Here is a 21,236-nt window from a genome sequence, read left to right as displayed (position 1 = left end):
TGATAGAAAATTGTGTTTATTTGTAAGTGGTTTAAATGCAATATTTCTATAACCCGTTGTCCGAACTTTTCACAAGATTAACCGAAATTTCGATGCGCTCATACTGATACTATTTGTTCATACAAAATCGAATGCGCAAGTTATGATATTTTGATCTTACTGCAGTTGAAATAAGAACAGAGCTGTAGTCGCTTTTATAGTGCGGAATCATATCGAGCAAATTTCGTCAAACGAACGTCATGTAAAAAATTGTTATGGGTCAAAATCTTGTACAATAACGTGTGTTCATCTGAGTTTTCATTCCGCTATTTTTTAAGGCCAATATGAGCCTGAAGTCGTGTAAGCATATAACATCAAGCATGTAAAACAAAACACAGATTAGATGTTTAATATGATTTATTCATACTATGTATCAACCAATAATGCCATAGCGTGAGCCAACTTGATATGTGGCGTTTTCATCGTATGGATGTTTGCATTTCAAACAAATAAGTCGCCCAGAATTTTTGTTGTAGACGTATTCCAAATACTTCATTATGCAATTTATGCAGCAGAATCCGTGCCCGCACGTTTTGCTTATAATTGTTGGTGGATTGTCTTCATTTTTGCATATTCTGCAGGAGTCAACATCGCCACTGTTTTGTAGTTCACTTGAGATGCTTTCTATGGCTTGCGAAATATTTGAAGATGCCTCGGACAGAAAAGAGCAAACCGTTGGCTCATCGCTTTCTTTGGATTGCACATAGTGTAAGGATTTTTCAATGAACGCTATCCTTGTACGAGCATCAGCGTGCAACGATTTTATTTTTTGTTGTTTCTTGAGATACTGCTCTACAAAGTCAGTCTGCTTATTTTCACTTGAGATTGCATTTTGTTTTGCATTTCGCGAGCCCTTAGGTTTTTTGACAGTGTGTCCCTCGGAATCACCAATAGCTTTGCGTTTGTTCGAATTCTTAGTACTACTCGAACCTGATGAGTCGTTGGAATTTTGCTGTACAAGCTGAGCAATAAAATCGGCAGCTTCTTTTTCTTCATTTTTTGCAAATGATACTGTTTATCAGCTTTCTCGTCTCTCATTTTTAGAAGGGAGTGCACGTTTTGACAAGTTTGGGTTGAGCTCACTTGGGGTGAGATATAACGGATGACTTTCATCATCTAAACATAAACCAACACCAGCAAGTTGTTTTGACACCATTTCGCTTCGTTACTCAAATGAGAATGATTGCGTTTGTCAAAAGACTGGATTTATATAGTACAAGTTTGTGTTATAATATTTTTTTGATTTCGCTGCACATTTCGAAACATGTTGATACTACTAGATGTTATATTACACAATGACTCATATTAAGCATTCGATCCATTGCAATTCAATACGACATTGTTCGTAAGCTCAACGTTATTTTACTCTACAATCAAACTATATCTAACCTGCTCAATTAACGACCAACACATGATATGCATTTCAACATTTTATTTCACAACAAACAAACAAGCATATAAATAAATCCAAAACATCTAATCAGTCAAAAGCATTCGCACCCAGCCAGTAACGTCAGCTCGACACATAGCGCAGTCTCCATCAAACATCATCAGGCAGCAGTTTTCACAAAAAGTGTGCCCACACCTTGTCAAGGTACTGTTTTTTCCTCATCGTAGCATATGGTACACGTTTTCAATGCTCGAATAGCCTCTTCTTTTTCTTCTTGAAGTTTTGTTCTAAGCGAATCCAAAGCCTGCTCTTTTTCAAATAGGAGCTGCGATATTATCCTATCGGTTTCGAGTTCATGCTGCTCTTTTAGCGCGCGTTCGCGTTTAGACCACTCATCCTCGAAGAAAACGTTCTTGATCATTAATCAAATGTTCGCTCGCTTCTCGCTGATAAGATGAAGCCTTCTGAATACACGATACCATTTTTTTGCAGACATCGCGACCTTCCTTTGACATAGCGTAGTCGCTGCTGTTCACAAACGCTGTAACCTGACTTCCAAGTCTGTTCAGTTGATAGCCGAACGACTTTAGATCAATTGACGCCGATTGTTCTGGTCGAGTGTATGGCTTTGTAGCATGTCGCTTGCCCTTGCCAGTCGTTTCGCTACTACCACTAGCAGCGTCTGTGTCCTCGAACTTTGGCAGTCGGTTTGCGTATTTCGGCATGATTTCGAGTCAATGTTCTCTCTTGGAGTCTCAAATCAAGAATGATGACAATAGCTGTCCGTGTCGCTTTATATACCCAACGGGCTGGTGCGTTTTCAGTATATAGACAAAGCATAGCGCTTACATACCAAAGTCCTTGATAAAGATGAATAGCAAATTTCTAACGCGTGGCAGATGTAGACACTCGTACTTAAGAAAAACGCTGAACAAAGTTGCATGTCTGAGGGATTTTGATAAAACGTACGTTAGCGAGTTGGGTCAGTACCTCAGAAAGACATTTCCCACATTACGCGACGACTGTAAATTGTACATTAAGCACGAAGTAACTATTCAAAATAGACGACCCGATTTCGTTATTCATGTACCAAATGTTGCGCTCATACTGTTAGAATACAAAACGTCGAATGTTACAACAAAAGTACGCAGAGAATATCTAACTCAAGTACTCGATACGTATCACAAGTTTCGACAAAGCTTATGCGTTAGTGAAAATTCCAGCCATATACGTTTACTTAGCATTTTGCTCATTCGCAATTCTTCATCTCGACAAAATAAAATTGTGTGTGTGAAAAATGAGTTAATACCTAACAGCTGTTATTTGATATGAACTTGTATGAATATTTTTGCGAAATGTACTATGATCAATTTTTAAACGCAACAGTGCAGTGGAGTATTTTTCAAATCACAATATCTCGCTAGTACAACTTTTTTTCCAATCCAATACTTCATCAAATATCTACCAGCATCGCACGAGAAATTACACCCAGTACAGCGAGGTCATAAAGTGCAGATAATATCGAACGTCATTTCAAATTAAAGTACACGGATAGATGAGTATTTGCGAGAAAGTTTAACTGTACATTTCTCAACAACCTATGCAGATATTGGGATCAAATTTTGACTATGATATTCAACTAAGAAAGCTCCACAATGATTGTTCCATACGTTGTATTCTTTTGTTAATGCTTCTTGGACAAAAGTGCAAGTTTATGGTCGAAAATACCGTTTGTATGAAGAAAACTTTTTTGCCTTTTCGTTTTGCTAAACGAAATATGTACAGTTGAATAAGGAATTGTTTTCTGAAGAATTTGGTGTATACCACTTTGCATGTATGTGAATCATTTCGATTAAATACGTAGGAAGTTAAACGCAACATTGATATTTTTCTTGACATCGGCATCGAGTCAAATTCATGACGTGCAGTAGATCTACGTAATTTCGCTTCATGTAAACAACCTTGGTGCAATATCGTACAACGAGGTTTAAGTGCATTTTCTTTGAAACCACTCAAAATATCAATATGAAATTTTCAGTACAGTACACAGATGGCTATATGCTACAATTACGTACTGATTAGTTTGCCCTGAAATATATGCTTCTATGTAAAATATCTGTTCGAAATCTTTTGTATGAAGAAAACTTTTTTGCTTTTTCGTTTTGCTTAACGAAATATGTACAGTTAAATTGGGAATTGTTTTCTGAAGAATTTGGTGTATAACACTTTGTATGTATGTGAAACATTTCGATTTAGCACGTAGAAAGTTAAACGCAACATTGATCGTTTTGTTTAAATCGGCATCGCGCAAAAATTCATTACATGTAGTACGTCATTTCGCTTCATGTAAACAACCTTGGGTAAATATCGTACACCGAGGTTTAAGTCAAATTTCTTCGGAACTGTTCAAGTCATCACTATCAAATTTAAAGTACAATGCCCAGCTTATTGTTAGCTACAACTTTTCTATTGTAATTTTTGTTCCAACATACATGCTTATGAGATAAAAATCACGTTGAAAACGTTCGCAACAAGAAAACTTTTTCATCCTATCGCTTTTTGAAACAAAACTGATATCATCTTATAGAAAATTTCATTCCGAATATTTTGATATGACATGCGTGTATGTTTATTGTATCGCTTGATCAAGACTAGCCGAAAACCATTTTGCCTATAATCACGAATACACTTTTTAAAGCACGAAACATGTACTGTAGCTCGAACGTCATTTCTATCCATGAAAACAACCTTGGCTTGGGTGCAATATCTTACCAAGAGGTTTAACTCAATTCTTTCGAGAACGCCTCATGATTTCGAGATGAAAATTTCAAAACAATATTCAATCGCATGATAGCTACATTTTTTGTCTCGCCTATATTGTTCTCACACGACTCATTGTGTCAGATATTCATCTTGGCAGAATTCGCTAACAAGAAAACTTTTTTGTGTAAAGAGCATTTATCGTTATTTTGGTACTAGCTTGTAGGAAATTCAATTCCACGCATTTTGATGTATTACACTTAACCGTATGTTAAAAAACACAAAAAATACAGCAATATAACGATTTCGTACAAAACGCATTTCTGTCTTTAACTTTAGATTTTTTACAACGTCATTGCATTTCTATGCATGTAAACAAGCGAGGGAAAAGTTTCAGTTACATCGGTTTAACTCAATTCTTTCGCAAACGTCTCATGATATTTAAATGATTTTTTCACCACAGTATTGTATCATATGATAGCTACATTTTTTGTTTCGCCTATATTGTTCTCACACGACTTATTGTATCAGATATTCAACTTTGCAAAATTCGCTAACAAGAAAACTTTTTTGTGTAATGAGCATTTATCGTTATTTTGGTACTAGCTTGTAGGAAATTCGATTCCACGCATTTTTATATATTACACTTTACCGTATGTTTAGACACAACAAAAATACAGTGCGATAACGATTTCGTACTAAACGCATTTCTGTCTTTAACTTTAGATTTTTACAACGTCGTCTTTTATCCATGTAAACAAACGAAACAAGATGTTAAGTTACATCGGTTTAACTCAATTTGCTCGATAGCGTCTCTTGATATTTAGATGATTTTTTCACCACAGTATTGCATCATATGATAGCTACAATTTTTGTTTCGCCTATATTGTTCTCACACGACTCATTGTGTCAGATATTCTACTTTGCAAAACTCGCTAACAAGAAAACTTTTTTGCGTTAAGAGCATTCATCTTTAGTTTGGTATGATTCTGTTGGAAATTCAATTCCACGCATTTTTATATATTACACTTTACCGTATGTTTAGACACAACAAAAATACAGTGCGATAACGATTTCGTACTAAACGCATTTCTGTCTTTAACTTTAGATTTTTACAACGTCGTCTTTTATCCATGTAAACAAACGAAACAAGATGTTAAGTTACATCGGTTTAACTCAATTTGCTCGATAGCGTCTCTTGATATTTAGATGATTTTTTCACCACAGTATTGCATCATATGATAGCTACAATTTTTGTTTCGCCTATATTGTTCTCACACGACTCATTGTGTCAGATATTCTACTTTGCAAAACTCGCTAACAAGAAAACTTTTTTGCGTTAAGAGCATTCATCTTTAGTTTGGTATGATTCTGTTGGAAATTCAATTCCACGCATTTTTATATATTACACTTTACCGTATGTTTAGACACAACAAAAATACAGTGCGATAACGATTTCGTACTAAACGCATTTCTGTCTTTAACTTTAGATTTTTACAACGTCGTCTTTTATCCATGTAGGGCCACGACTTTTTTTTTTATTGGTTTACAAAAATTATTTTGAAAATGGTCCATCGGGCGGTCGAAAAAAAAAAAAAAAAAAAACATCATTGGAAGAAAAAGTTAATACTAATAACATCAGAACAAAGACAACATATCTTTTATAACCTTAACACAGAGACAAAAAATCAAATTATGCAATGAAACACATCTATATCTTCAAATGAAATGAGTCCTAACAGCACCTTATGTAACATCAGGCAATTTTAAACACTCCATTACATGACATGCGTTCTTCTCCCATTAAAACGAAAAACTGCGCTTCATTTCCAAAATTGGATGCGCACCATTACGCAATGCGATGCCCGTTGCATAAATCTTATATAAGATAAACTACTCATACACAAATTACCCGGTATGTGTTTGCTCTTACTCGACTTATGAGATCGTACATGAAAAAAAAAATCGAGGTAGATCGATCCATGCGTCGTCGCGGTAATGTTTGTCAAAGTTGTTGTTGTCATGAAAACTCGTTGATTTACAACGCAAAACGTCTTATTTGAACTGACGCGAATTAATTCAATCATATTTGTCAACTTCGCTTTTGCTTTATTTTGATAATTTAATCCAAAGTTTAATGTTAGCAAGTGTTTTTTTTACTGGAATTGTAAACAAGGAGTCAGTTAAAGTCTTCCGAAAATGTGCAGTGTGTGTGAATTGACAGTTTGACGTCATCAAAGGAAAGCCGCTTTCTGTCGGAAGCAATTAAGCGACAAATTTCGCGCCGAAAAAATTGGCTTCCTTTGTCTAGCAATCAACATGCCGAACCAATCGTGTGTTTGTTTCTCAATTGCAATCCTCCAATTTAATAAAAGCACGTGCATAGCTCCGCCTTCGAATCTTTTGCAGAGAACGGAGGCGGAGTTTAACGGTTAATTGAGCTAGTGTTTTACACAAGTTGAGTTCCGATTTGCCGAAATTACTCGGCCCTAAGCATTGAAACGACAAATACATTTATCAATGATTTTCCGAGATATACCGATTTGTTCCGATTTCCAAACTTTCTGTACAGTTCCTATAAACTATGGCGGACGTGTTTACAAAATTCCTAAACACATATATCGTAAATAATGGCAGTGTTTTATTGGATTATTTATACTAATTATCAAATACTATCGGGTTTGTTTAATATAATTAACATGTTAAACAATATAGTTGCGTCACAGACACGGAAATAAATTTTGATGGGGTCGACATTTGACTGACGCTGATTTTCTTATTGTCTGTAATTTTTACCCGAAATAAATTTTGAGAAGTGCCCATAAAAGGACTGGTACATAATGTGTCACATTGAAAAATATCCCGATCTCTGCAATATATGTGAACCAATGGTTGATTGTACTTACTTGATTTTATTCGCAACCGTACTCAAACCGGATCGTTTTTTTTCTCGTTTCGCTCGTTTTGCAGTGCGGTCGGGAATAAAATATTTGAAAAAAAGACGATTTTCCGATTTTATTTTTTTTCCCATTTTCCAAAAATTAGGGTCGGCGGTTTTGTAAACCAAGAAATATAAAAGTCGTGGCCTAAACAAACGAAACAAGATGTTAAGTTACATCGGTTTAACTCAATTTGCTCGATAGCGTCTCTTGATATTTAGATGATTTTTTCACCACAGTATTGCATCATATGATAGCTACAATTTTTGTTTCGCCTATATTGTTCTCACACGACTCATTGTGTCAGATATTCAATTTTGCAAAATTCGCTAAGAAGAAAACTTTTTCGTGTTAAGAGCATTTATCTTCATTTTGGTATGATTTTGTAGGAAATTCAATTCCACGCATTTTGATGTATAACACTTAACTATATATCATAACACAACAATAAAACAGTCCGATAACGATTTCGTACAAAACGCATTTCTGTCTTTAACTTTAGATTTTTTACAACGTCATTGCATTTCTATGCATGTAAACAAGCGAGGGAAAGGAGTTTAAAATGCATCGGTTTAACTCAATTCTTTCGAGAACGCCTCATGATATTCAGATGAAATTTTCACCACAATATTTAACCGCATGATAGCTACAATTTTTGTTTCACCTATATTGTTCTCACACGACTTATTGTATCAGATATTCAACTTTGCAAAATTCGCTAACAAGAAAACTTTTTTGTGTAATGAGCATTTATCGTTATTTTGGTACTAGCTTGTAGGAAATTCGATTCCACGCATTTTTATATATTACACTTTACCGTATGTTTAGACACAACAAAAATACAGTGCGATAACGATTTCGTACTAAACGCATTTCTGTCTTTAACTTTACATTTTGACTCAACGTCGAAAACTCTCTGCGAATAGAACAGTGATTTCGTACAAAGTTTAACTTCGCGTTTCTTCCCAACCATTTGACCGATCAACATAACATTTTCGCATTAATATGAAACACGATAATAGCAACAAGTTTTGTGGGGATCATTTTTTGCTAACATATTCGCATTTGGTAGAAATTCTTAGTTTTTCGCATGAAAATCACTTCGCTGACAAGAAAAAAAATTCCCATTTAAGACAAGTATAAAACAATTGATACCATTCGATAAGGAATTCTGTTCTGCACATTTTGATGTATGATACTCCACAATAGGTCTAATTACAAGAATACTGCTGAGAGAAAACGCATTCGTGCTTATAGAAATTTTGAACTTTAAAGTATCGAGTTAAACCGAACGTCGTTAGATAGCGAATAGTTGATAAAACTGTGTTTGTATCGAAGCGGTTTATTTTAACTGTCACAATAACGCGTGAACGCATTTCGATGAAATTTTCACAATCATAACCAGCAAATAAACAGGAACAATAAGAGTTTAAATATTTTGCAAGTAGATAAGTGGATATATGTCAAAATTTCTGTTTATTGGTAAAACTTGGGTTGATATGAAGAAAAGATTTTCATTTCGCAATATGATACAGTAATATTTGCATCATGCGATGGGGAATTTATTTCTGTGCATTTTGGTGTAACATACTTGATGTTTTTGTAAAACGCTGCAGTTATACGGGCAGAAAACCATATCACAACAAACACACATTTCATGAATCGTAATTTTGTCCCTTCGTTGTCAGTGCAAATCGACGACGTCATTTCAATAAAACTCATCTTTCAACTTAAAGGGGTGTTTACATATCGACGATAGAAAATTGTGTTTCTTTGACAGTGGTTTAAGTGCAATATCTATAGAACCAGTTGTCCAAATTCCATAAAATTTTCACCAGATGAACCGAAATTTCGATGCGCTCATACTGGTACTATTTGTGTATACAAAATCGAACGCGCGAGTTATGAAATTTTGATTTTAACGCAAATTTTCTCGATATTTCAAATTTTCAAGAACAATTGTACACATAACCATACTATTTGTATATCATTGTGTAGGCGCCAGTGTGCTGAACATTTTGATATATGTGGTTTGATATTTATTTTCTATATCTTCGTTGTACTAGTACAAATCACAAAACACAGTTGAAAAAATCACAGCGCGATAGTTGCTCTTTAATAAAGTTAGTGCGAAATCATATCGAGCTGCTTTCGTCAGTCGAACGTCATGAAAACATTTGAGTTCTCGGAATTGAAAATAAATATTGAATTGTTCAGGCTATGTAGAAAACTAAATGGGTATACGGGAATATTTTGTGCTGATGTTAAATGTTCAGTAATAAATATTTTGATGGATTACTCACATATTTGATATGATCTAGGATTATTTCAGAATGATAGGTTAGTAAATCTATGTTTGACTAGATTTTTTTATATACTCGCCTTTTGTCGTTTTAATATTGACTATAAAAATCTGCGTTGAGTACGCCTCATAACAAAATTTGAGACCTAAAGACCATGGATTTGCTTTAACTCGAAGGAAATACTGGATGGATTGTACGGACTCGTGCTTATCAATTTTTATGCCCATTTAAGCTGTGAGTGTGAATATTTCGGCTTGTATGGTCATGAAAAAATATCATCACAAAGTCAATATTTGTAGGATTTTTGCATGGTAAGTATGATTTTTAGATTTGTCATCAAATACACATTCGATCGTAACTCAAATCATGAAGAATAAACATTTTCCATGTGCTTTTCTGTCATTTTTCGTTTGGTCGTTGAAGGGTTCGGACGTGTTTTTCGAAGCTCTCGACGTCGTGACCTAATTATAATTTGAACTGCGCGGGTAAAAAACGCTCAGTTGCGGCTTGGACATTGACCAATACGGACGTGTTTTTATGCGCTCTGAAAAAAGTTTTGACTTTTAAATTTTTTTTACTACGACAGAATCTTAGTTGACTGATGGTCTTTGACAAAGACAGACTTGTTTTTGTGAGCTCTGAAAAAAATTTGACTTTGAAATATTTTTACGATTAAAAAGTTTCAGTTGACTTTTGAACGTTGACGAAGACGGACGTACTTTCGTGAGCTCTGACTATTGATGAAAAGTTTTCGCGTTATAGAATAGCGACTTGGTACTCAGGTTGTTGAATGACTGGATGACTGTAGTGTTAGGTTATTGTTATGAGATAACAACTTGACTTTGACTTGAGTTGTGAAATGAAATCATACTCTTATGCGATGATAACTTTTGAACGTTTAGTACTGACTGACAACGAATTTTTGTGAGCGTTATATATGAAATGTTTGACTTACATTAATTTTATTGAACGACTTGACTTCAATTTAAGTTTTGACATCGGACTGATCGGACGTGTTTTTTTAAGCCCTGACTGTTGTGAATAATTAAATTTATGTTGTGGTGTCAAGCGATTGACTGTCAGTTGAGGTTCAGATGTCGAGCTGTGCGGACGTGTTCATCGAGCTGCTGTCTACAAAAAACGTGAGTACAAATTTTTTTCGTTTTACTGTTTACAAGTTGCGTGATGATGTATGATGGTTGAAATGTGTTGGGTAGAAATTACTCAGTGCTGATACAGTGTCGATATGTTGTGATGAGCGATAATAGTGGATGATGGTGGAACAGAATATTCATTGAGCTATTTTGAGGAAGCGAACATATGATGGAAAAATGTTGCAAAAATATTAAATGACAATGTATTGAATCGCTTTTGTTGATATGTATGATATTGATTAAATTGTATTTGCACGCTGTAACATTTCTATTTCATTTCAGGGGGCTGTGGTGAGTATTGTAGAATAAATTTATTGTATTATGGAATAAATTAACGATGCTAAATGAAAACTGTTATTGTACACTTTGTATGGATAAACGTGTATGACCACTCTGTCGGTTGGTTTTCATGAAAGCATAAATTATGTGAATGATGATATGAAGGGTAGAATTCATCAGTGCTTGTGTCTAGAAATGCTGAATGTTTATTGAAAAGGCTAAATGCTAGCCAGTACTAAGAGTTGAGCTACCGTGGGAATGTGAAACGAACTGATGGTGTAATATGATGGTGTATTGACATACTTTTCTTATATGTACTAAATATGATATTGCTTTACTTGTATTTGCATGCTGTTAACATTTTTATTTTGTTCCAGTGTGCTGTGGTGAGTACTGTAGATATTACTTGATTTTTAGTGTCTATGAATGCTGATGTATGATAGCTATAGCATGAGCTCAATGCTAACCAGTATTATGAGTTGATGTATTGTGGTGATGCTAATCGAACTGATGATGTAACATGATGGTGAACACTTACTGAATGCATAAAATTTATTGAATTGCGTTTGTTGATATGCACTATAATATGTTAAATGTATTGCTTAACATGTATATTTCATGATGTTTAATTTCAGTGGGCTGTGGTGAGTACTGTAGATTGTATTGCCTATGTATAGAATTCAATAAAAGATTATGACTGAAAACTGCTTTTGATTCTTTTTGAACAGTTTTAGGGACTATAAGTCTATAACAAAAATATGTCGGTTGGCGTTCATACAGCAATGTTTTGAGTAGTACAGAAATGTTTCTACGTTTGTGGTCGCCAGTTGTCTGTGATGTGTAAAGTGAAAAATACACGGAGCTTTGAATACAACAAACATTTACTGTTTTAACACAGATTGTGTGCTATGCATTTTTCGATGTAGATCTTTTTCAGATTTGACATGAAATGTAGACCTGACATTTGAACAGAGCTGGGAAACGAAAAGGTAAGTTTGTTAAATTTCACAATGAACACTTGTGTTTTGACAAAAGAAGAGATAAAGTGAGTTTTGTCATCATCATGGTTTCTTTCAGAGTATAACTCGTGAACAGATGAAAACCTATTTTTTGCTAGATTTTCATGTACTCTTTTTTTGGATGATAAGTATGTCAGTAACTCAAAATCATACGGCTAGTACAGTATGGAACATGAATGCTTTGTTCAGATTTTCAGATGTGTGCTGGCAGTTTAAGTCTGGCAGCTGAAGTGAACAGTCGTGTTTTCTGGAGCTCCAACAATATGCTAGAAGGTAAGTAACTATGTTTGTTTTGCATTGCATGTTTTTATATGTTTCAGACTTTCAAGCAGAGATGTCATGCTGACTGGAGTTGAGCACAGGGCAGTGACAAAGTGAAAGGTAAGTACTTTTGACTGAATGTTTGTTCTATGCATGTTTTGTTTCAATACATTTCAGGAGTGCTTATCCAGTGATGATATGACAGTTGGAGTGAACAGTGGAGCCAAGCAGTCTTGTTTTTGGAGCTACTCAACAAGCCTTGAAGGTAAGTTTAGAATTTCTCAATGTTAGTGAATTGAAGTACTGTCACTTGCTTTTGGACAGTCGAACAGAACAGACGTGGTTGCGAGAGCTCTCATATCTGTTGTGTTAAACTGTTTTTATGATATGTTATGTTTGTTTGTTTGTTTGTGATGTACTATTTTTCAGATGCTGATGGCAGTGATGGGTTTTCAAGCTGACCTGAACAGAAAAGCACTCATATGGTAAGTACAAAATAGTTGTTATATGGGATGTTTTGTGCATGCTTTTATGTTTCAGGTGTACTTGCTGACAGCGACGAAGACGAATCAAGAAGAGGAACATTGTTGAGAAAGTGATTGGGACTTGAAAACAGGGTAAGTGTAACACTTGTGTTTGTTTAATTTGTAACATGCGTGCTTTGCTCTGTTTCAGATTTCACATGCAGAAATTAAACAGGATTTCAACTGCTGAGACACAAATCATCAAAAGTAAGGTAAGTTTTAATCCATTGATTTGAGTTGTACAATGTGTTCTTTACTTTATTTCAGATTCGAGTCACTGGTTTACACATGGAAGAAGATTTCCACGTCTGTTACTCAACTCTACAGAAGCAAGGTAAGTCGATCAAATTTTTGTTTTCATTTGTACTGCTGTAATGTGATGGTAAACTTATGCTATTTTTCATGTGTGTCATGTACAGATGGATAATTCAAGTTTGATCTGTGTTGGTTTATGTTCAAAAACGTTTTACATGTATGTGTGTTTGAAGATGTTTTGTTTCAGTGGATGTCCAGATGGCAAGCAGTACAGACGTGTTTCTTGGAGCTGCCAAACAGTGAGTACAAACGTTTTATATTTTTCAGTTGTTTACTCATAGAAGTCTGTGAAAGATGATAACAAGGGTTGAATCTATCAGTACTTGTGTCTAAAAATGCTGATGTGTGACGGTTTACTGAAAAGGGTAAATGCTAGCCAGTACTAACACTTGAGCAACCGTGGGATGTCGAACTAACTGATGATGCACTATGATGGTGAACACTTACTATGTGTATCGAAATGCTTTTGTTGATATTTATTATAGATGATTTGATATTGGTTAACATTTGTTTGCATGCTGTTAACATTTCTATTTCATTTCAGGGAGCTGTGGTGAGTATTGTAGTATACATTTGTTTCAATAATGTTTGAGTAGTACAAAAATGTCTTTACTTTTGTGATCGCCAGTTGTCTGTGATATGTAACGTAAACAAAAAACACAGCTATAAAGCATACAATTGTTTCGAAATTTTATCAATGATTGTATACTATGCATGTTTTGATTTAGTTCGTTTCAGATATGACATGACATGAAGAGTTGACAGTCGAACAGAGCTGAGCAATGCAGAAAGGTAAGTGTGTTTCATTTTAGTATGAACACTTGTATTTTGTTTTTATATGGTATGTTTTGTGCATGCTATGTTTCAGGTGTACTTGTAGTCAGCGACGAAGACGATTCAAGAAGAGGAACATTGCTGAGAAAGTGAATGGGACTTGCAAACAGGGTAAGTGTTACAATTGTTCTTTTGATTTTTGCCATGCATACTTTGCTTTGCTCTGTTTCAGATTTCACATGCAGAAATGGTCTCATAGCAGTGCCAACAGTGAATAAGGATTTCAGCTGCTGTGAAACAACTCAACAGAAAGTAGGTCAGCATTGAATGAATGCACTTGAGTTGTACAATTTGATGTGATGCTTTTCTCTGTTTCAGATTCAAGTTCCTGGTGTAGACAGAGAAATGTGTTTGAAGAAGGAATTCTACTACTGTGATTCAACTCTACAGAAGCAAGGTAAGTAGAAACACAATTTTGGTTTAATTTAACTCATGTGTTTTGCACTGCATGCTATTTTTCAGGTCTCTCATGCAGTGATGCAAAAGAAGAAGATTTCAAGAAAGAATCACTGCTGCAACTCAGGCCTATAACAAGGTAAGTGTTTACTATATTGTATACAAAATGTTTCTCTGTTTTACTCTGTTTGAAGGTTTCAATTGCAGAGATGTTGCAGAGATGTTTTGACAGCTTGTGACAGAAAAGAAATTCAGCAGCTGTGTCTCGACTCTAGCCACGAGGTAAGTCAAAACAAATATACTGGTTTGTATGTTATGTTGTTATGCCCTTCTATGTTTCAGACTTACATTGCTGTGACTGTTCCACAGTGGGTCAAAAAAGGGACGAATACAGGTTTCAAGAAGAAAATTGGCTGTTGAAAACCTGCACAAAATATGAGGTAAGTAAACTATTCTTTTGGTTTGTTTTGTGCTTTGTTATGCTTAACTATTTTTCAGATTGGAATGGTGGGTCGTTACAGAGCAGACTTTTGGACAACTGAGAAGTTGAGAAACAGAGAATGATTCAAGATCAGCTAGGTAAGTCTTGATTATTGTGCATTGCTAAATGTTTTTTTTCATTCCAGTATGGCTGTGGTAAATACACAAACTTTCTATAATTTAATATTGAACTGTTTTTATGACCTGTATTCTGCATTGTAAAATGTCTGTTTTTCATTTCAGTATCCTGTGGTAAGTACACTAACTTTCTTTAATTTTCATATTGAACTGTTTTGATGACTTGTATACTACTATGCAATGCCTAATGTTTTTTTCATTTCAGTAGCCTGTTGGTAAGTACACTAACTTTCTATAATTTCATAGTGAACTGTTTTGATGACTTGTATTCTGCTATACAAAATGTGTTTTTTTCATTTCAGTTGCCTGTGGTAAGTACACTAACTTTCTATCATTTCATATTGAACTGTTTTGATGACCTGTATTTTGCATTGTAAAATGTGTTTCTTTTTCATTTCAGTATGGCTGTGGTAAGTACACATACTTTCTATAATTTCATATTGAACTGTTTTGATGACTTGTATACTGCTATGCAAAATGTCTGTTTTTCATTTCAGTAGCCTGTGGTAAGTACACTAACTTTCTTTAATTTTCATATTGAACTGTTTTGATGACTTGTATTCTGCTATACAAAATGTGCTTTTTTCAATTTCAGGTCAGCAATGGTAAGTAGATTGTGTTTCTTTATGTATAATTTTGTATACATATTGTTTTTTTCATCATAGCATGTCTTTTATATTTATGCTTTGTGTAAGTAAAATGTTCATAAATCATTCTTATCTTCAAACTAAAAATGTATTGTGCTATGCAAAATGTCTGTATGATTTCAGTTGCCAGAGGTGAGTACCATTACAGTTGAAAAGTTAGTTTTGTTTAGTTAAAGTTTTGGTTCACAGTTCTGTTTATTATTTGGCAAAATTTACATGTATGCATTGAGTCTTGATTTCAGCTCGATTGTGGACTGAAGAAGATTGCCAGCAGAGGGATTGGATACAAAATACAAAGTAAGTACTGAGTTTCTTACTAAAAGTGTTGAGTTGTATTCATTGTGTGTTAATATGCTATGATTGCTATGAACATGACTTTTGTATTTCAGCGAAGACAACATAGGTAAGTAAAATTGTTATCTGTTTCAAGTTTACTGTTATAGTTCAATATTGTGTTTATAAATTGTAAGTTGTACAAACACATTCAAAAGTTTCTGATCATGCTTTCAATTTCATTTCAGCCCTACTACAAGACGAGTGTTTTCTACTACTAGACGTGTCAGGTTTACTTCCAGGCGAGCAGTGACAACAAGGCGCCTTTGTGGAAACAGCAAAACAAACAAGTGAGTATTAGTTGAACAATTGTTTGAGATTGTTTTAATGTTATGTTATACTTAAATGCAAAATTGTGCACATAAATTGTAAGTTGTACAAACACAGTGAAAGTTTCTGATCATGCTTTTCATTTCATTTCAGCTCTACTGCAAGACGAGCAGTAACAGCAAGGCGCCTGAACATGCAACACAATACAAAAAAGTAAGTATCAGTCAAACAGTTGGTAGAGTTGTGTGTTTTTCTTTAGCAGTTTGTGTTTACTATTTTATTTGATCCATGGTATATTACACATGCATGTTTTTATCATTTCAGGCTGTTTACTTTCATCGTTTACTGTTTAACACAATTTGCTTTTCTATTTTCAGTGCCAATTTGCAAACCTTGATGTGGACACCGAGTAGTCAATACATACGTGTGGCGTATAGCTGCGACAAAACCGTGGGTCCATCGCACCGATAACTTGAACATTGGCCCGTGTATGGACATCAGTGCAACTTTGTGAATCCATGTATCTTTGTGAATCCATGTAACATTGCGAATGTGTGTCGATCGAAAAATGTGTACATTCTGAACTGAACAGAACTCGGTGTTGCAAGTGGCAAGTGTTGACAGTGTGTATGTTTATGTTTATGTTTTTACATGAAAACTAAAGGAGATTGTTCTCCTACCTTTTTTTTCCTTGTTTTATTGCGCTGGCCAGCAATATTGATGTATTGATGTATGTGTTTGTGTTTAAACTATGCAATACCAAAATCAAACAAAAAATAAACATTAACAGTCATTAACTGTGTTTGGGCGGCCGAGGGGTTTAAGACTCCACAAGTGTGAAGCGCACTGATAGCACTTGGGGGTGAACACCTCGGTATTTCGGTGCTAAAATGTTTTCACGGTGCTTATCTTGACGCACTGTTAAGACTACCAACCAGTTAATGATTGCTTCATCTTTAAACAAAAAGTAAGTCTCTACTTTGGCACAAGAGACTCCAAGTACCAAATACCAACAATTAAAAAGCAGACGTTTTTCAAAACTATGATCGCTGAGATTGATAGTCAGATGGAGTCCTGCCCATTTAGCTGTGTAGCGGTCTAGGGCGGGGTTGCAAGTCAATACGAAATGAGGCGCTATAAAGCAACTCGTCCCCGTTATGACCGTCAATACTTTCGACACTATCTGGGAATCCTTTCAACACCACATTGTTGCGCTGTTGGAAGGGTGGTAGGCACGCATGGTGACATGCCTGTGCTTTGCTATGCGACACCATGGTATTTTCGTACGGTGACACGAAATATCTTAATCTGGCTCTCTCAGAAACGCAGGCACGCGTTAACCGAACCTGACCGATGACCGAGCAATAACATTTCTATTAAGTGCTTCAATGCACAAAGTCTGCTAGGGCTGGGGTGGGAAGGCGACTTCTCTTGTACTCAGACAAGAGGAACGGTCACAAGTCCGTGAAAACGCCGAGTGACACCACTAGCTTTCAATCGTACAAAGCAAAAAACTTTCAAACTTTAGTTTGAGGTGAAATGATAAAAAAACTATATAAACAACTAACCGTTATAAGATATTCGCCATATGGACACAAACTATGCTACTCAATGTTGCGTTGAACATTAATTGCGCCTTACGAACTACTCGTGTTGAAACTAACATTGAGTGACTCGTAAACTTAAAGCAGTTACTCGCTTTTGACTGCATACACATTTTGTACAACGGCTCGTTATTGGTATAACTTGTCTTTCAGTGAGGCACATTAACATAAACGTTCAACAGTATTTAGGCTTTATATTGCGCTTGTAGAATATACGAACAAAACACACTACATAAATGACGTTTAGGGATTATTTTCACTTTCCATTTGAGATGATATGATGAAAAAGTATATACATCAGTTTAAGCGACTTTCATGACATTCACCACATGGCCATAAACTTGCGTTATTCAATGAAATGTTAAAATTTCGCTAGCAAAATAAATAAAAACTATATACGCAGTTTCATAACTTTCGATGTATGATCATGAAGTTTGAAATTGTGCAAAGCAATTTTGCGTTAAAAGTTGCATGTAGTTTTATCCCGATCTGAAACGTTTCGCTACAATACAGCCGTATTCGAAACTCAACAACTCAAATGTTTGTACAGAACAATACGAATGTTCCCATTTTGAAACGACAGTAAGTTAAACAAACATTTAGTGGTAAAGCGACATTTCTTGTACTCAAATAGGAGAAACGGTCACGAGTCAGTACACAAATCATAGCAAAACTACACTCTGCAGCTTGTATGAAACGTGTTTACAAAACCAAAGTAGTTCAAAGCAGAACGCTTTTCCTTCTTCGAGGGAGAAGAAATCTGGGTGCAAGTCCCGGCTTTGGTTATAACACGAATACTACTCGCTGCTCAATAGCAATATTCATCATCCTATCCTTATTTAAGGAATACAATCGATTTTTGCCATACGGCCACAAACTATGCTACTAAGTGTTGCGTTGAACATTAATTGCACGAAATAAACTACTTGCGTTGCAACTAGCAAGCAGTGACTCGTAAACTCAAAGCAGTTACTCGCTTTTGACCGCATACACATTTTGTACAACGGCTCGTTATTGGTATTACTTGTCTTTCAGTGAGACACATTAACACAAACGTTCAACAGTATTTAGCCTTTATATTGCGCTTGTAGAATATACGAACAAAACACACTATATAATCTACAATCGATCGCATAGTTAGCTACTTGAGTTGATATTGACAAGCGCTGGTCAATCATCTCGTTTGTAAGCTTTCGAGTGTACACAGTAGTTTGCAGTTTTGTTTCACACATAATACAAAATATGGATGAAAAAAATCTATATACATAACAGTTTGCGATATTAACTACTTTTGCCTCTTGGCCAAATCTACACTCGATCGCATAGTTTGCTACCTAGGTTGATATTAACAAGCGCTGTTTGAAAAGCAGTATTACTTCAATGCTATGGTTTGGTTGTAAGATAAAATACTAGTATATGATGCATTGATGTAACAGATATGTAGGCACATTCGTATAGTAGAAGAAAATTCTCAGCAGCAGCTGGTCTGCAAACACTACAATGCGATTTTGCAGTTTGATACGAACGTGTTTTGTTCACGTGAAGTTGAAATGAAAATCTGTCGTGTCTGATCAATGAAATATATTTGATAAAATAACACAGTTGAAAGGCAGTAACATATCTAAGGTTGTGCTATGTTACAGCTCCACAAATAGTTATTCGTCTTGCAAGATACTGGAACAGATGTCCACATGTTATTGTATATTATCTGATTTAGGATATTTTGAGAAATTATGCAACAGAACATTTCTGCAAGATGTGAAAAAAATATCTATTTAAATGGGATTTCTGAGGTTTAGCCATCGCCGAAAGGCCAATGTTTCTTCGTTAATGCATGGCAAAAGTAAAGGCTATATTGTTTGCTAGTATGCTAGTCCGTATTGCATATCGCAAGGTGGTAAAGCGGCTCTTTTCATTTCGCTGTGAAAAGAACGGTCACAAGCCCGTACAAACGCTGAGTGACACCTCTTGATCATGTAGCTTGTATGAAACGTGTTTATACAACCACAGTAGTTCAAAGCAGAACGCTTTTCCTTCTTCGAGGGAGAAGAAATCTGGGTGCAAGTCCCGGCTTTGGTTATAACACGAATACTACTCGCTGCTCAATAGCAATATTCATCATCCTATCCTTAACCATAATACCACTAGGCTCTATTAAGAGTAGCTTTGGAAAGGGAGTTAATAGCAGCTGCATGAGTGCTTTCATAAAATGTAAACGGTCGACCTTTACGGTTGCAAAATTGAAATACGATTTCAATGTTTTGAAGCATAATGTCTACATCGGGACCAAATGCCCATAGGTTCGATTTCGACTTGCTACACTCACGATTGAAATGAACCGTTTGAACATTCGCTGATAATAGGCATGCAATAACAATCCAACGCTGAAATGACTCACACTCCTACGCAATTAATTTTATCGCGGGACCAAATACCCATAGGCTCGATTTCGAGTTGCGATCTTATAGGGTAATTCCGTGTGACGCAGACTACGATGTACATAAATGTTTGAAGGTACGTAATTCCATTATTATTATCTGAAAACCAACATATTTCACTCGCTATTTGTTTAACAAAAGATAAATCAGAAAGTATATATCAAGTTTAGTTATTGTGTAATGATTTTTACTTATATGCCTTTGAAGTTTAAGGTGCACGAACGTATAGGTTTAGAGGCTACTAATAACAAAACAAAACACATTTTATTTCCCTACTCATATTTTGTTTCAATTTTAAATAAACAAAAATCAATATATGAACATTAAAACACAGTGCCTGTTTCCATTAACCGTTCTTGAATTGATAAAACGGTATACGAAAAACGAGGGGCGCTGCGCTGTTTTGGAGAGATAAGTCGTGATTGATCTTTTTTGCAGTGTTCTCCCTTAGATCTTTTTTTTAATACATACAATGTAGACAATTATAGACAAAGAATAGTCGAGTCTTGGGACAGCTATTGTTGGCTACTCTTATGGGAAAATAAATAGATCTAGTAACATTAAATTACAAGACCATTACATTATAATAATAGAAAAATCAAGGCCAATTAAAGTCCACTATGACATTGTTACAAATAATTAAGTTTATGAATAAAGTTTTTAGAAACGTTTTTTTCCACTTTTCGAATGACTGTTTACATGAACCGGATGTGTATAAAAGGAATAAAATAATACATTTTTCGACTTATGCATGCACTTTAACAGATCACGCAAGCCAACGCTTGCTTGAAGGCGCGTTTCTCTCGGCAAATCATACACGTATAGTACCAGATATACAAGCTTTTCTATCATGGTATTCGAGTTCCATTTAAGGAGACAACCAGGGTCTAAAACGGAACGTTTTAACGCGTGCAAGTAGTTTCTATAGACGTTACGCATGCTATTCGCCTTCATTGTGAACGTAACGTTTAATGTCATTTTTAGCGGCGTTATAATATCATTGGAAGGTAAATATTTTGTTAGCATTAACTTCATCTTGAGCGCTCTTTCCGTAACATCAAATATGTTGTTTACTTAGTTATTGAATAGGCACATTTATTAATATTATTAATA

The 21,236-nt window shown here is 35.2% G+C and overlaps 1 long non-coding RNA gene across 19 annotated transcripts; it reads left to right on the top strand.

Annotated features, from left to right (window-relative positions):
- Window positions 1-9,331: 9,331 nt before the first annotated feature.
- On the top strand, window positions 9,332-17,190 carry LOC127849952 (uncharacterized). Of its 19 annotated transcripts, none has more exons than XR_008034997.1 (7): window positions 9,980-10,573; window positions 10,868-11,853; window positions 12,073-12,156; window positions 12,322-15,775; window positions 16,000-16,101; window positions 16,235-16,294; window positions 16,459-17,190. It is a non-coding gene; the product is annotated as an uncharacterized LOC127849952 (long non-coding RNA). The 19 variants fall into 19 exon arrangements; XR_008034993.1 differs by having other exon boundaries at window positions 10,868-12,156; window positions 12,322-12,409; window positions 12,685-15,775; XR_008034988.1 differs by having other exon boundaries at window positions 10,868-12,156; window positions 12,322-12,409; window positions 12,574-15,775.
- The last annotated feature ends 4,046 nt before the right edge of the window (window positions 17,191-21,236 follow it).

Source organism: Dreissena polymorpha, chromosome 1 (genome assembly GCF_020536995.1).
Source record: "Dreissena polymorpha isolate Duluth1 chromosome 1, UMN_Dpol_1.0, whole genome shotgun sequence".
Classification (NCBI taxonomy): Eukaryota; Metazoa; Mollusca; class Bivalvia; order Myida; family Dreissenidae; genus Dreissena; species Dreissena polymorpha.
The sequence above is the reverse complement of the archived record's forward strand: the minus strand, read 5'-3'. Positions and strand labels throughout refer to the sequence as shown.